This window comes from Callithrix jacchus, chromosome 21 (genome assembly GCF_049354715.1).
Source record: "Callithrix jacchus isolate 240 chromosome 21, calJac240_pri, whole genome shotgun sequence".
Classification (NCBI taxonomy): Eukaryota; Metazoa; Chordata; class Mammalia; order Primates; family Cebidae; genus Callithrix; species Callithrix jacchus.
Window position 1 is genome coordinate 24,762,901 of NC_133522.1, and position 14,600 is coordinate 24,777,500.

Below are 14,600 nucleotides of genomic sequence, written 5' to 3' on the forward strand. Positions count from 1 at the left end.
TATTCTCAATTATGTTGTCAATTTTAGAGTAAGTGCTATGTGGTGCTAAGAAGAATGTATATTCTATTGATTTCGGGTGGAGAGTTTTGTAGATGTCTATTAGGTCTTCTTGGTCCAGAGCTGAGTTCAAATCCTGCATACCTTTAATTTTCTGTCTCATTGATCTAATATTGACAGTGGGGTGTTAAAGTCTCCCACAATTATTGTGTGGGAGTCTAAGTCTATTTGTAGGTCTCTAAGAATTTGCTTTATGAATCTGGTGCTCTGTATTGGGTGCATATACATTTAGAATAGTTAGCTCTTCTTGTTGCATTGATCCCTTTACCATTATGTAATGCCCTTCTTTGTCTCTTTTGATCTTTGTTGGTTTAAAGTCTGTTTTATCAGAGACTAGGATTGGAACCCCTGCTGTTATTTGCTTTCCATTTGCTTGGTAAATATTCCTCCATCACTTTATTTTGAGCCTATGTGTGTCTTTGCACGTGAGATGGGTCCCCTGAATATAGCACCCCAGTGGGTCTTGACCCTTTATCCAATTTGCCAGTCTGTGTCTTTTTATCGGGGCATTTAGCCCATCTACATTTAAGGTTAATATTGTTATGTGTGAATTTGATCCTGCCATTATGATGCTAGCTTTTTATTTTGCGCATTAGTTGATGCAGTTTTTTCCTAGCATTGATGGTCTTTACACTTTGGTTGTTTCTGCTGTGGCTGGTACTTGTTGTTCCTTTCCATGTTTAGTGCTTCCTTCAAGAGCCCTTGTAAGGCAGGCCTGGTGGTGACAAAATCTCTCAGCATTTGCTTGTCTGTAAATAATTTTATTTCTCCTTCACTTATGAGGCTTAGTTTGGCTTGATACGAAATTCTGGGTTGAAAATTATTTTATTTAAGAATGTTGAATATTGGCCCCCACTGTCTTCTTGTTGTTGTAGTATTCTCTGTATTACCTGAATTTGAATGTTGGCCTGTCTTGCTAGGCTGTGGAAGTTCTCCTGGATAAAATCCTGAAGAGTGTTTTCCAACTTGGTTCCATTCTCCCTGTCACTTTCAGGTATACCAATCAAACATAGATTTGGTCTTTTTACATAGTCCCACATTTCTTGTAGGCTTTGCTCATTTCTTTTCATTCATCTTTTTCTAATCTTTTCTTCATGCTTTATTTCACTAAGTTGATCTTCAATCTCTGAAATCCTTTCTTCTGCTTGATTGATCTGGCTATTGATACTTGTATATGCTTCACGAAGTTCTCATGCTATGTTTTCCAGCTCCATCAGGTAATTTATGTTCTTCTCTATTGGTTATTCTAGTTAGCAATTCGTCTAACCTTTTCTTAAGGTTATTAGCTTCCTTCCATTGGGTTAGAACATGCTCCTTTAGCTTGGAGGAGTTTGTTATTACCCACCTTCTAAAGTCTACTTCTGTCAGTTCATCAAACTCATTCTCTATCCAGTTGTATTCCCTTCTGGCAAGGAGTTGTGATCCTTTGGAGAAGAAGAGGCATTGTGGTTTTTTTGAATTTTCAGATATTTTGCACTGGGGTTTCTTCATCTTCATTGATTTATCTACCTTTGGTCTTTGATGCTGGTGACCTTTGGATGGGGTTTCTGTGTGGGCATCCTTTCTGTTGATGTTGATGCTGTTCCTTTTTGTTTGTTAGTTTTCCTTCTAATAGGCACCTCTGCTGCAGGTCTGCTGGAGTTTGCTGGAGGTCCACTCCAGACCCTGTTTGCCTGGGTATCACCAGTGGAGGCTGCAGAAGAGCAAAGGTTGCTGGCTCTTCCTTCCTCTGTAAGCTTCATCCCAGAGGGGCACCTGACAGATGCCAGCCTGAGCTCTTCTGTATGAGGTGTCTGTTGACCCCTGCTGGGAGGGGTCAGGAGGCATGGGAGTCAGGGACCCAGTTGAGAAGGCAGTCTGTCCCTTAGCAGAGCTTGTGCTTGAAGATCCGCTGCTGTCTTCAAAGCCAGCAGGCAGGAACATTTAAGTCTGCTGAAACTGCATCCACAGTTGCCCCTTTCCCCAGGTGTTGTGTCCCAGGGAGATGGGAGTTTTATCTGTAAGCTGCTGACTGGAGCTGCTGCCTTTCTTTCAGAAATGCCCTGCCCAGAGAGGAGGAATCTAGAGAGCCAGTCTGGCTACAGTGGCTGTGCTGAGCTGTGGTGGGCTCTGCCCAGTTTGAACTTGCTGGCAGTTTTTTTTACATTGTAAGGGAAAAACCACTTACTCAAGCCTCAGTAATGATGGATATTCCTCCCCCCACAAAGCTGGAGCATCCGAGGTTGACTTCAGACTGCTGTGCAGGCAGCGAGAATTTCAAGCCAGTGGATCTTAACTTGCTGGGCTCTGTGGGGGTGGGATCTGCTAAGCTAGACCACTTGGCTCCCTGGCTTCAGCCCTCTTTCCAGGGGAGTGAATGGTTCTGTCTCACTGACATTCCAGGTGACACTGGGGTATGAAGAAAACTTCAGCTAGCTCAGTGTCTGCCCAAATGGCTGCCCAGTTTTTGTGCTTGAACCCTGGGCCTTGGTGGCATAGGCACCTAAGGGAATCTCCTGGTCTGTGGGTTCTGAAGACCATGGGAAAAGCATGCTATCTGGGCCAGAGTGCTCTGTTCCTCATGGCACAGTCCCTCCCTTTGCTAGAGGAGGAAGTTCCCTGACTCTTGCAATTCCTGGTTGAGGCAATGCCCCACCTTGCTTCAACTCTCTCTCTGTGGGCTCCATCTACTGTCTAACCAGTCCCAATGAGATGAGCCAGGTACCTCAGTTGGAAATGCAGAAATCACCTGCCTCCTGTGTTGAGAGGGAGCTGCAGACTGGAGCTGTTCCTATTTGGTCCTCTTGCCAGCCACTCCTATTGTCCTTTTTTTAAGAGAAGTATTTTATACTTTGTTGGTAATGAATAGAAGGGGTGCAAAGTCATTGAATTATGGGGGGCATCTGTTTATGTGCCTGTTATAAAATGGGAGTTTTTATGACCCAGGGATAGATTATGAATAGGTCTTTGAATGGTAGTTAAGAAACAGCACTTTTATAGTCTTCTACTTTTTAAACTAGAAGATCATGTCTGAACAGCAAATCTGAGCTATGATCTGGTTTGTTTAATTAATATTGCATGACTATTTGAATGTATAATTCCTCCTTTCATACAGATACTCTTTAGCATAAGGGCAGCTTGCAAGGCAAATTTGCTGATGCTTAAAGACCCAAACAAATGTGATAAGTCATAAGAGGCGATAAGAACAGTACATTTTGTTAATAGATACTAGAGTTACTGTAATTTGGAGCTAGAACTGTTAGCCAGAAGGCCTGTCTCAAATCCCAGCTCCACCCCTTACAATAGAATAATTTGGCCAACTGAGTCATCTGCCTCATTTTTGTTTAATAACCTTTCCCCCTGCTGATGCTTCCTCTGCCCACTGAGGCTCTGGCACCCCACCCCCAATCTCCCTCTCCCAGCTGCCCCCATGGGGTGCCCTCCTCTTCCCACTCTTGATCTGACAGCCTGCACCAGGCCTCCCCACCTACCCCATGCTAGGCCCTCCTGGTTTGCTACAGCTCATATACACCTCACCATGCCCCTGTGAATGAGGACTAACCCTAACCTTGCTTGTTGCACCTGATAGCTCTAAGACGAAATTGTTCCAGAAGGGGAAGGAATAGCACAAACTCCATTTTTGGGTTTTCTTAGGGCATTTTGCTGGTGCTATTTCTGGCATCTACCAGTAATAAGATTTCACCTAAGTTGACTGATCAGAACAATTCCGCACACCCAGACATGTGGCTAAGCTGCAGGCTGCTCACAGGCATGATTTCTTTCTTAGCGGTAGTCTGTTTTCCTGTTCATTAGCACAACAGGGAACCAAGCAGTGGGTAATTGGATGGGTCCTCCTTTTACTTCTAATGAGCATCAGGTTAGTGGTAATGACTAAGAAGAGGGCTACTTAACTAACAGTTTCAGATCTTGTTCTGAAGTTCTTTGTATCTAACTGGGCTTCTATTTCAAATTCATTCAGGTATGAGATTGGAATTTGGCTTCTTATAGGCTTATCTGCTCTTCCATCTACCTTAGCCTTCTTTTTGGTTCCAGGGTATGGTGCCAAAAAATATATTTCTGCACAAGAGATGCTAGTATGATAAGGGACATATGTGGACTTTTGTACACATTGCTGTGATTTTCTTCTGTTGGCCAGAAAAACCACACAGTACCCACAGGCCCTTGAACAGGTGACTACAATAATATATAACTTCAGCTGCTTTACTTTGAAGAGCCAGTCAGGAGTAGCAGGGTAAGTGATTTTTTCCCCCCTAGGTAATCACAATAGATGTGTATAAGCTTTGAAATTTCCTATAAACAAACTGCTGAAACTGTTTTTTTGATGTAAAGCAGCATTTGCTATGCAAGTTCTACTGGTAGTACTCTTTCCATAGTCTCTCTTGGTTGGCTTTCAGAATGAAGACATCTAAGATACCTCTGAATTCCCTAGAAAACTTGTGCTGCCTATTCTTTTCCAACAGTGTAGTCCTATCCTGGCTATTTCCATGGTCCATTAGAGGGTGGAGAAACAGCTTACAATTCCATTAGAAAGAAGATCTTGTGTAATAAAAATAACAATTAGAAGCCCACATTTGTTTGGGTTGGAAGTGGTATCAGGTCATGGGAGCTTTGGAAACAGAATCAGGAGGTTTGGAGCTTGTCTTTGCCTACCTGTGGGTAACAAGGTATAGAATGTTTGGAGGTTTCTTAACTGAGTTAGGCCACCTAAGGGTATTAGAGTAGACAAGCAGTTTCTAAAAGGTGCTTTGTAGGTCACAGGGCCCTGCTGGTCTCTCATAGCAGCTTCAGAGGCTCATTCATGATGGAAGGTTTGGGAAACTGGGGGATTGTCACTAAGAGGTATACAAATGGGACTTCGGTCCAATAATTCCATTGTCTTTCAAGCAGAACAGGAGGAGCAGCTCTGTTTCCTATATATTTCACATTTTTTAATTCTTGAAGGACATTTTTTAAACAAAGACCTCTGCTAAAACAAAACAAAAAGAAACCAAATCAAATCAAAGCTACAAGTCTCCTGAAGGTCCCTTAGCGCTATATTTTTAGTAGTTTCCTATGATATTTATATATCCCATATGCCAGTTCATTTTGTCATTTGAGATGAGACCAATCTGTGTCCATCTGGGATAGAAATTTCTTCTGTACTTTGATGAAAGCAGTGTAGTCCTGCAAGATGTGAGTCTATTTCCCTCATTATTCACACAGGTATGAAGATGAGAAGAGATGGAGGCAGCAAAGGAAATGTGGTTTTGCATGTCACTAGCTCAACTCCCCTCTGCATTTTCTTTTAAGCAAGGGAGGTGCCCCATTGTCTCTGCAGGGCAAGAGCAGTGCACTGGGTCCCCACATTTTCCTGGGGCTTTTGTGAGAAGCAGTAGGCAGCAACAATGAAGAGAAACTTAGCAGGAGGCCCACATGCTGCTTTTTCTAGTTTCAGAGCTATCTGATCAGGACAAAAAGGAAAAAGCTTCTCCACATCAAGATGGCCAGCAACCTGGTTACTTACCCAGTTGGTCTTGGGGAACTCTACAACTCTTCTAATAGCTGGGACTATGTAAACTTTCTCAAGGAAACATATGCTGTGGGTTCGTGGTAGATGAGATTCAGTAGGCTCCTTCTCTTACACAAGATGACTTTCCGGATAGATGTCTGTGGGGTACAGAGGCAGGGAGCAAGAATAGGAGAGGAACAAACCAAATGTTCAACATTCTATACTCTTTAATAATTTATCTAAAATTATTGGATACTGAATCTGTTAGCGGCACTGAATCATCTACTTTTTGTATAACACTCCGTCTTCAAATAATTTTTGATTGAACACTAGATTAAGAGGAAAAAATAACACCACAAATAAAATAACTTGTATTTTTGTTACACAAAGGATTATTCTAAAAAATGATAAGCTGTTCCTCTAAGCTCTCTTAGAACACACGGAAAAATTCAGAATAGTGTAAGAGCCATTGTTACTGAGTTTGAGATGAAAAAAAAAAAAAGAAAAAAAAAGAAAAACACAAAACAAAATAACAACAACAAAAGAGCCACTTATGTGCACTTCTTTCTTTGGAGATTGTGATGACCTGAGTAGAGGATTTAGGATTGTGCTGCTCAGACAACTGTCTTGATAAAATAATGCCAGATCCATGGTTTGCAGACTTGTTAAATTCATGGAGTATTAAAATAAATTGAAAATATGGTTCCCAGTTGTTTGATCAAACACCAGTCTAGGTGTTGCTTTGAAAGTAGTTTTTAGATATGATTAACATTTAAATAAGTAGACTTTGAGTAAAGCAGATTACTCTCCATGATGTGGGTAGGCTCATCCCATCCGTTAAAGATCTGAATAGACTGAGGTCCCCTGAAGAGGAAGGAATTCTACTCGGAACTTTCAGACCCAAGAGTGCAGCATAACTCTTGGAGTTTCTACCCATCCAGCCTGTCCTGCAGGTTTCAGACTTGCCAGCCCCCAGGGCTGGTTTAGGAAACTAAACCAATCTTTCTCTCTCCACTTATATGCATACTTTCAGTTTTGTTTCTCTGGAGAACCTTGACTAATAGACCAATACAAGATCGTGGTTTTAATTTCACCAAGTAAGGACTTAAAACTAAACAAATAAACAAAAATGAAAATCTACCATCTATTGTCATCACTTCATGAAAGAACAATTCACTAGGGTGGGTGCGGTGGCTCACCCGTTAATCCCAAGAACTTGGAAAGCCGAGGCTGGCGGATCACCGGAGGTCGGGACTTTGAGACCAGCCTACTCAAATGGGGAAACCCTGTCTCTGCTAAAAATACAAAATTAGCTGGGCATGGTGGCTTATACCTGTAATCCCAGCTATTCGAGAAGCTGAGGCAAGAGACTCACTTGAACCTGGGAGGCGGAGGGTGAGCCAAGACTACCACTGCACTCCAGCCGGGGCAACAAGAGTGAAACTCTGTCTCAAACAAACAAACAAAATAAACCGAAAGAACAATTTACTATCCCCATAGGAAAGATGTAATCTCAGACAAGAAAACAATTCTACTGATGAATAAATTATATCCTATTAACTAGCTTACTATATTGGCTTTACATGTCTTATTTCCCATACGTAGGAGCTAGCCTTTAAGAACTGTGCTGGAGGTGACCCAACTTCTGATTGTGTGGGAGAACCATCCCACTGCTACTCCTAAGAGAACATTCTCTCCCAATAGTTTCCCCTGACATGAGAATGTGAGAGTAAAAAGATGCCAAAATATATAGACCTCTTTTTCTTTCTACGACATAGATGCTCTTAAACAGTATGCAGAGGATTGTGTAGCTGCTTATAACAGGAGCCAGGCTGAGTCAGCCCTCTTTTCTCTTTTGTCACAGGTGATCACAGAAATAGCTTGCTGTAACAGCACCTCACAGTTTCCACTTAAAATCAAACCACATTTTTTTTTTTTTTTTTTGGTGCCCTTTCCACTCAGCTCTGCTGTTCATACTGGGGCTTGGGAGATTTTCCACTGTAGGTTTCTTAAAATTCATTATACTTAGAGCTGGAAGGTCCCTTAAAGATCAAAAAGTTCAATTTCATTTTTTACAGATGAGAAAAGAGGCTAAGAGAGGTAAAGAGGTGCTTAGTTGTGGAAGATTAGAAGTTCCTGCATGTGGGTTTAGTAATCACCTTGCTCATTACAACTTCTTCCGCCTTCATCAATTTTCAGTTCAGTTGCCTCTTTCCTGTAGAATGGCCCTTCTCTATTCACGCTGCCTTTTCTCTGCGTTGAAGTTACAGATCTGAAACTCTTGTGTTAGCTATGCTATGGTTTTCTTCAACATTCCGTACATGGTACTGACCATCCTCTTATAAACCTCTCCTCATCTAGGTCAAAGATTTCTTCACTTCCTTCTGGTGAAGCTTGATACCAACTGACCTATAAGGGCTTGACCTTCACAACAGAGTCTTAGTCTACCCTTGCTATTGTACCAAATACTGAGAGAACAAATAAAATTATTGCTTGAAAAAAACAAGTCAAGACTAGAGTATTCATATTTTTCCCACATGCCCAACTTTTTAAATTTCCCATTTATCTCACACTTGAAATTTCATCTATCAGTGAGCATTTTTGTAAGTTTTCTTTCTGAGCTATAAATTTATCTCAGTTTCAGATTCGAATCTATTTTCAGTAGTGCTTTGTTTAGTTTACTCCCATTTCAAAAATACTCCCTCTTCTTTACAGCAACAAAGTCCAAATGCAAATTCAGACAACCTCAACCAGTGGTGAGTCATGGTCCAACATTTCCACCTCTCCTCAACAGTCACGGTGCCTCATTTTCCCTCTTCCAAGCACCTCTTCTTTACAGCAACGAAATCCGAATGCAAATTCAGGCAACCTCAACCAATGGTGCGTCATGGTTCCTCATTTCCACCTCTTCTAAACCCCTCCTCTGATGGTCAGGACTCTTCTCACTCAAGTGGTAGCTATTCAGCATTTCACCATTTCCCTTAAGTCTCTGACCTCATTATCTTTTCCTTTTTCCTCATAGAAAATAGAGGTAGCTATTTAAGTACTTTCTCAACTTACTCTCCAACAACTCTAGCTCAGATATGTTCATCTATAGTTTTATCTTCTCTCTAGTGTCAAAACCTGTGGTAACCCTAAACCTCTTCAAAGACAAGTTATTCTTGGTATGATACTCTGTTCTGTCTCTTCAAACTGGATTCCTTTGATAATTGCTACCTATTGTTAGCCTTTTCACTGGATCTGTCCTCTTAGTATTTGTTCATGTTTAAGTACTGAACTTTAAATAAATAACCTTGGACTCAACATCTTCTTTGCCTCAACTTCACTTCATAAACTTTTTAAAGAGATCATACTGCAAATGTACTATCTTACCTGTCTTAATCTATTTTATGTTGCTTCATGACAGAAGCCTTCATGACTTAATCACCTCTTAGTAGAACCCACCGCTCAATGCTGTTGCTTTTGGGATTAAGTTTCCAACACATGAACTTTAGGGAACACATTCAAGTCGCGGTACTAGCTTGCATCCATCTGCTGTAATCTACTTTTGCTTTCACGGGTCCATCAAAACTGTACTTCATGAATTTCTGGTGGCTAAATACAATAAACATTATTCGAGCCTTATTTTTTTAATCTCTTGGCAGAATACTTTCCAGGTGACCAACAGAATCTTGTTGGCTTTTATATCCCTTGGACCCAAAGACTTACAGGGCTTGGTGGAGTTTGTGGCACATAACTAATCTGAAATTTGATGAAAGGTTTAAAATGGAAAATAAGTAGATGCCAAATGGTGAAGGCTTTAAATGCTAAACTGTGGGGACTGGCTTTTACTTTTTAGGCAGTAATAATCTTGAAAGGTCTCTTAGCAGGAAAGTAGGATTACCATATTTTTTGGGAAGTAAATTCTAGGGCAGTTTATGGTTTGGAGCAGTTCCTTTTTTTCTTTTGAGACAAGGTCTTGCTCTGTCACTCAGGCTGGAATGCAGTGGTGCAATCATGACTCACTGCAGCCTTGACCTCCTGGGCTCAAGCAATCCACCCACCTCAGTCTCTGGCCCACCAAGTAGCTGGGACTACAGGCCTGTGCCACCATGCCAAGCTAATTTTTAAATTTTTTGTACAGAGTCTTGCTACATTGCCCAGGCTGGTCTCAAACTCTTGGGCTTAAGCAATCTACCAGCCTTGGTCTCCCAAAGTGCTGGGATTATAGGCATGAGCCACCGTGCCTGTCCCAAAGCACATTCTTAACAGAAAAACTGACATCTGCATTACCAAGAGGCTTAACTTCTCTTCAGGATCTTCCCATCAGATTCAGTTGACTCTACAGGCAGCCCATATGGCTGAGGGATAGTTTAGATATGTATTGACTCTTAGAAGTTCACTTTTGGAAACCGATTTCATAAGATCTCAGAGTAGAACACAGGACATAGACCCAGTGAAAGAGGTTAGGTTTCACAAGAGTTCTGAGTTGCAAGCTAGAGAAAGCAACTAGTTGACTTAGGCTATAAAGGAATTTACACAATGGGAAGAGATCACCCAGAAGGCTGGGAAACCAGGCAGGAACAAAGGTGATGTAATCAACTACTAGGATCAGAGTCCAATGCCACAAGGCATTGGCTATTCAAACACCAGATGTCAGGAGCTTACCTGTTGTACTTACTGGATATGAGACAATGATTGTTGTTCCTACTGGATATGGGATGATGACTGTTGTCCCTACTGGATATGGGATGATGACTGTTGTCCCTATTGATAGTTAGCCATTGATGCCCTCAACACAGACCTTCCCCTATCCAGTTTCTTTGTTTCACCAGTCAGCGTGAGGTACCTCACATACACAGGTGTTTGAAGTTTTTGCTTCTTAAAGTTGAAGGTTACTTGTGCCATCCAAACACTAGAAGGGGATTCAGATGTGGAAGAACAGCAAAAACAACCACAAAACCGAAAAAAAAAAAATATGGAAAATAAAACTCAAAGACATAAACTTGCAAGGATCCAACACATCACTTTTGTCAGATTCTAAAAGCAAAACCTTTCAAACAGCATTTTATGAATTTAGAGTATTAATATATAAATTATATAAAACAGGCCTTGCTCTACCTGCAGCTCCCCTTCCTATTCTATCCATCACCCATGTAAGACTTGTCAGCCTCTAAGACCTGCAAAGAATTTCTGGTCTTATAATGACATTAAAAATTAGGGGAGAGCAAACCGTTTTACAAATAGTTTGAAAATTCCCAGGAAGGTTGGGAAACTGAGTATGAACAAAGCCTAATGAATTCAGGCTTAGAAAAGTGACAGTGAATTTCTCTTAATGTCACTTAGTTTAAGGTAAACAGGATAACTTCATTTGTGGTCTGGTACTCTTTCCAAACAAGACTCTTGGTCTCCATTTCCTCTCCTGAGAATCAAAGCAGTATGACTATTAGACTTTGAAGAGAATTTCAAATAAAACAGATTTTTCTATTACTCCATGAAATGTTTCAATGCTCAAGCAGTCCTTATTTTGTAATCTGCCTCTGATCTTTTGTAAAATCATCTTTGTTTCCTAAACCGCTTGTTGCCATAAAAACATCATATAAATCACTTTAAAAATCGTTTGTGAAAAAAAAACTGGTAATATTCAGATTCATAATACTAAAAGTGACCTTGAATACTGTTGTATTCCTATTTTAATACTTTTTAAAGCCATTTTAAAAATATTCATATAAGCCCCAAACTAAAAGCAACTCAAAGGTCCATCAACAGGTGAATAATCAAATTATAATATATTCATACAAAGGAGCACTAGTCAGCCAAAAAAAAAAGCAAATGAACTGTTACTGATCTTTGAGCTAACATGGATGAATTTTAAGAACAAAGCCTGGAACAAATGTGCATATGCTGCATGACTACATTTATATAAAGTTTTCAATGCAGGCAAATGCAAAGTACAGTGATAAAGATCAAACAGGCCGGGTGCAGTGGCTCATGCCTGTAATCCCAGCACTCTGGGAGGCCGAGGCAGGCAGATCAGCTGAGGTCAGGAGTTTGAGACCAGCCTGGCCAACATGGCGAAACCCCATCTCTACTAAAAATGTGGAAATTAGCCAGGCGTGGAGGTGTGTGCCTGTTACCCCAGCTACTCGGGAGGCTGATGCAGGAGAATCGCTTGAACCTGGGAGGTGTAGGCTGCAGTGAGTTGAAATTGTGCCAATGCACTCCAGCATGGGCAACGACAACAACAAAATCAGAACAATCAGTGGAAGGGAAATGGTTAATAAAGTGACTGTGAAGGGAACCAAAGAGTGATGGCTATACAGTTGCATACATTTGTTAAAACTCAAGCAATACAGTTAAACACCAGTGCTTACTGTGTATGAATTACAACCCAATTAAAAAAATTGCATACACATCTAGTAAGTCCAGGCATCTTATTTCCTGCTTCTGTATTGGGAGAGAGAATATTAAGTATCAGAGATAAGGTAAGATTATAACAAGAAATTAAGAAATTGTCAGATAAGATCATTCTAAGTATAGACTTACTAAACCTGCAGAGCAAAAACCCTTCATGTTGACCCACCATTTTTTAAAAAAAGGCTACTTTTAAAACATCCACTCAAGCTAGCAGGTAACAAAATATTTATTTTATTGTTGTAAAACTAAAAATAGTAGACAAGCATATATAGTTACACTTCCAAAGCAGAGCAATACAAATATATAAATTATTGCAGTTTTCAAAGAAAATATAACAGCCAAATAATTGTCTATTTTTTTGAAACAAACTTGGTTTTTACCACAGCAGCTTCATTTTCTTTTTTCTAATGTGTTAATACAATTTTGTAAATTTCTAACACCAGAGAGATTAAGTTCAATGACTATAGTATATACTACTGTTTTAAAGCAAGATTCTCACGCGCGCTCTCTCTCTCTCTCTCAAACACACACACACACACACACACACACACACACACAAAATGGCATTTAACAAAACTTACTACTGAATACTTTCTAAACTGCCTCTTTTGGAGGTAGTAGGGTGAAAGAAAAACATTCTAGATGTGTTTAAAAGAAATAAGGTACACACACTTACTAAAATTCCCCTGTGCTTTAGGTGTAGTTGAGGCAAGTTCAACTAATCTTTGGGGAGGGCAATACTTATCTTCATGATTTTTTTGTTTACTTTGGTAAACCTAAAATTGTGAAATAATTAAATATTATTAAAATGTGTTAGTAATGTGGACTCAAACTAAAACAGGGAAAGTGTATGTTACAAACTAGATATTTTGGAGACTTGCTGTAATATGGTTCACATCAATGTTACCATAGCCGGAAGTTACTTAATAGGCTAGACTGCATCATAACAAGGTCAATTATGAAAGGACGAAGTGAAATAAAAATACTGAGATGCAAGCATTATAGCTTTCCTCCAAGTTATTTTTATTGTGTGTGAGGCTCTATTATTCTGGTACTAAACTCTACCCTACCCCATGACCACAAAATTTTACCTGGTAAGAATAAACGGTGTGAGGGTTTTATCTCTTACTAATTTTCACCACAAACTTCCTCAAATAATTACTCCCACCAATCTAATGTTAAAAATACAATCAAACACTGAAACAACATAATTATCTTTGCTTTACATCTGAACAAAAAGTAACAAAATGTTTTTGCAGAGTATTAAACTTCTTAATAAGTACTTAGTAACATTTGTCAGTAAATGAACTGGCATAAATCAGAAAAAGTGACAATACAAGAATTTCATATGGTACCTTTAAAAATTTTCATGTACATGTAACCCACCTTTTGGTCACTAACCTGAACCTCCTAATAAGCTACACGAATAATTTACTCTTTAAAAAATTCCTACTCAAGTTTAGAGCATTTATATTTTACATTTTGTAATTTAATAATGAAAGCAGATTCTTCCAAAACAAAACAAAACCCAAATTGAAACATTAAAACGAATATATCTAAAAGCTTACTTTAAGAAAATGAACAAAAATGGACCAACAAGCCTTATCATTGCAAATACTAAGGTAAAAAACATATAAACAATATAAAGAAAACACAAAATCATTTTCAGTTGTAAAGAATATAGTAAAATAAAAAACCAAAAAAATCTCAAGATGCCTGTCAAGATATATTTGACTATATATTTTGACTATATTTCTGAAATCACTTTCCAACGTGAACTTGATATTGAAAAAATAATCCTTAAATGTATATAAAAATGGGCACTTTGTGGTAAAATAAACATGTATTTTGAAAAACAAAGAGTGTGTCTTTGTTCTAACATTGTGCATAGGAAACAACATAACAGAAATAAACACTATTCTGCTGCCGGAATCATCTAATACTGGAGTTTCAAGTGCATGCCTTTCAAAAAAGACTAATTTAGATATTAATATGAGGATCAAAGGATAAGATGATAATTCCAAAGTAAACATAATTGATTTTTAGCTTAACTGTAGGTTGAACAGATTTAAACTTTAAAGAGAACAACCCTGTGTGGTGATCACAAACACTTTTCTGATTTTTTAAACACAATTTGACTTGTCTAATTATAAAACTGAACATGAAAAAGATTCATCTTATCTCACTCCCCTTAATCATATAAGCTCTGAAATTTTAGTAATGGACAACTGGCAGTCTGTTTTGCCACTTTTTAAACAGTAGTACATGAAATTCGGTTCAAAACGTCTTCAAAAATTACTAACAACTGTAGAGAACAACCAAGTACAGAAACCAGTATTTGTGATGTTTCATGTTCTGATGGAACTCAACTCTGTACCTGATACTTACATTTGCTTACATAATAATTGCATATTTAATTAAGAAAACTAACATAGGACTAAATTATAAGTTTACCACATATTTGGATAAACTGCTGTGCAAAATACTTCAACAAAAATGTTTTTACTAGAAACTCATCCAAATCCAGCACCGCAAAATTTTAAGAGCACCTCTCCTTTAAAGAGTTTAAGTAGAAATATCTAAGTGGAATAAATCAGAGTCCTCACTTAAGACCTCAGTACATGCACACTCTGACCCAATTGTTCCGTACTCATTAGTA

The 14,600-nt window shown here is 39.1% G+C and overlaps 1 protein-coding gene across 8 annotated transcripts in view; it reads right to left on the bottom strand.

Annotated features, from left to right (window-relative positions):
* Window positions 1-12,149: 12,149 nt before the first annotated feature.
* The window catches only part of C21H21orf91 (chromosome 21 C21orf91 homolog), a 36,140-nt gene continuing 33,689 nt past the window's right edge, over window positions 12,150-14,600 (bottom strand). For all 8 annotated transcript variants that reach the window (XM_078358594.1, XM_078358593.1, XM_035283241.3 and 5 more), the window contains one exon: window positions 12,150-14,600. This exon is cut by the window's right edge and continues 2,221 nt beyond it. The gene's annotated coding sequence lies outside the window, so the exon portion shown is untranslated.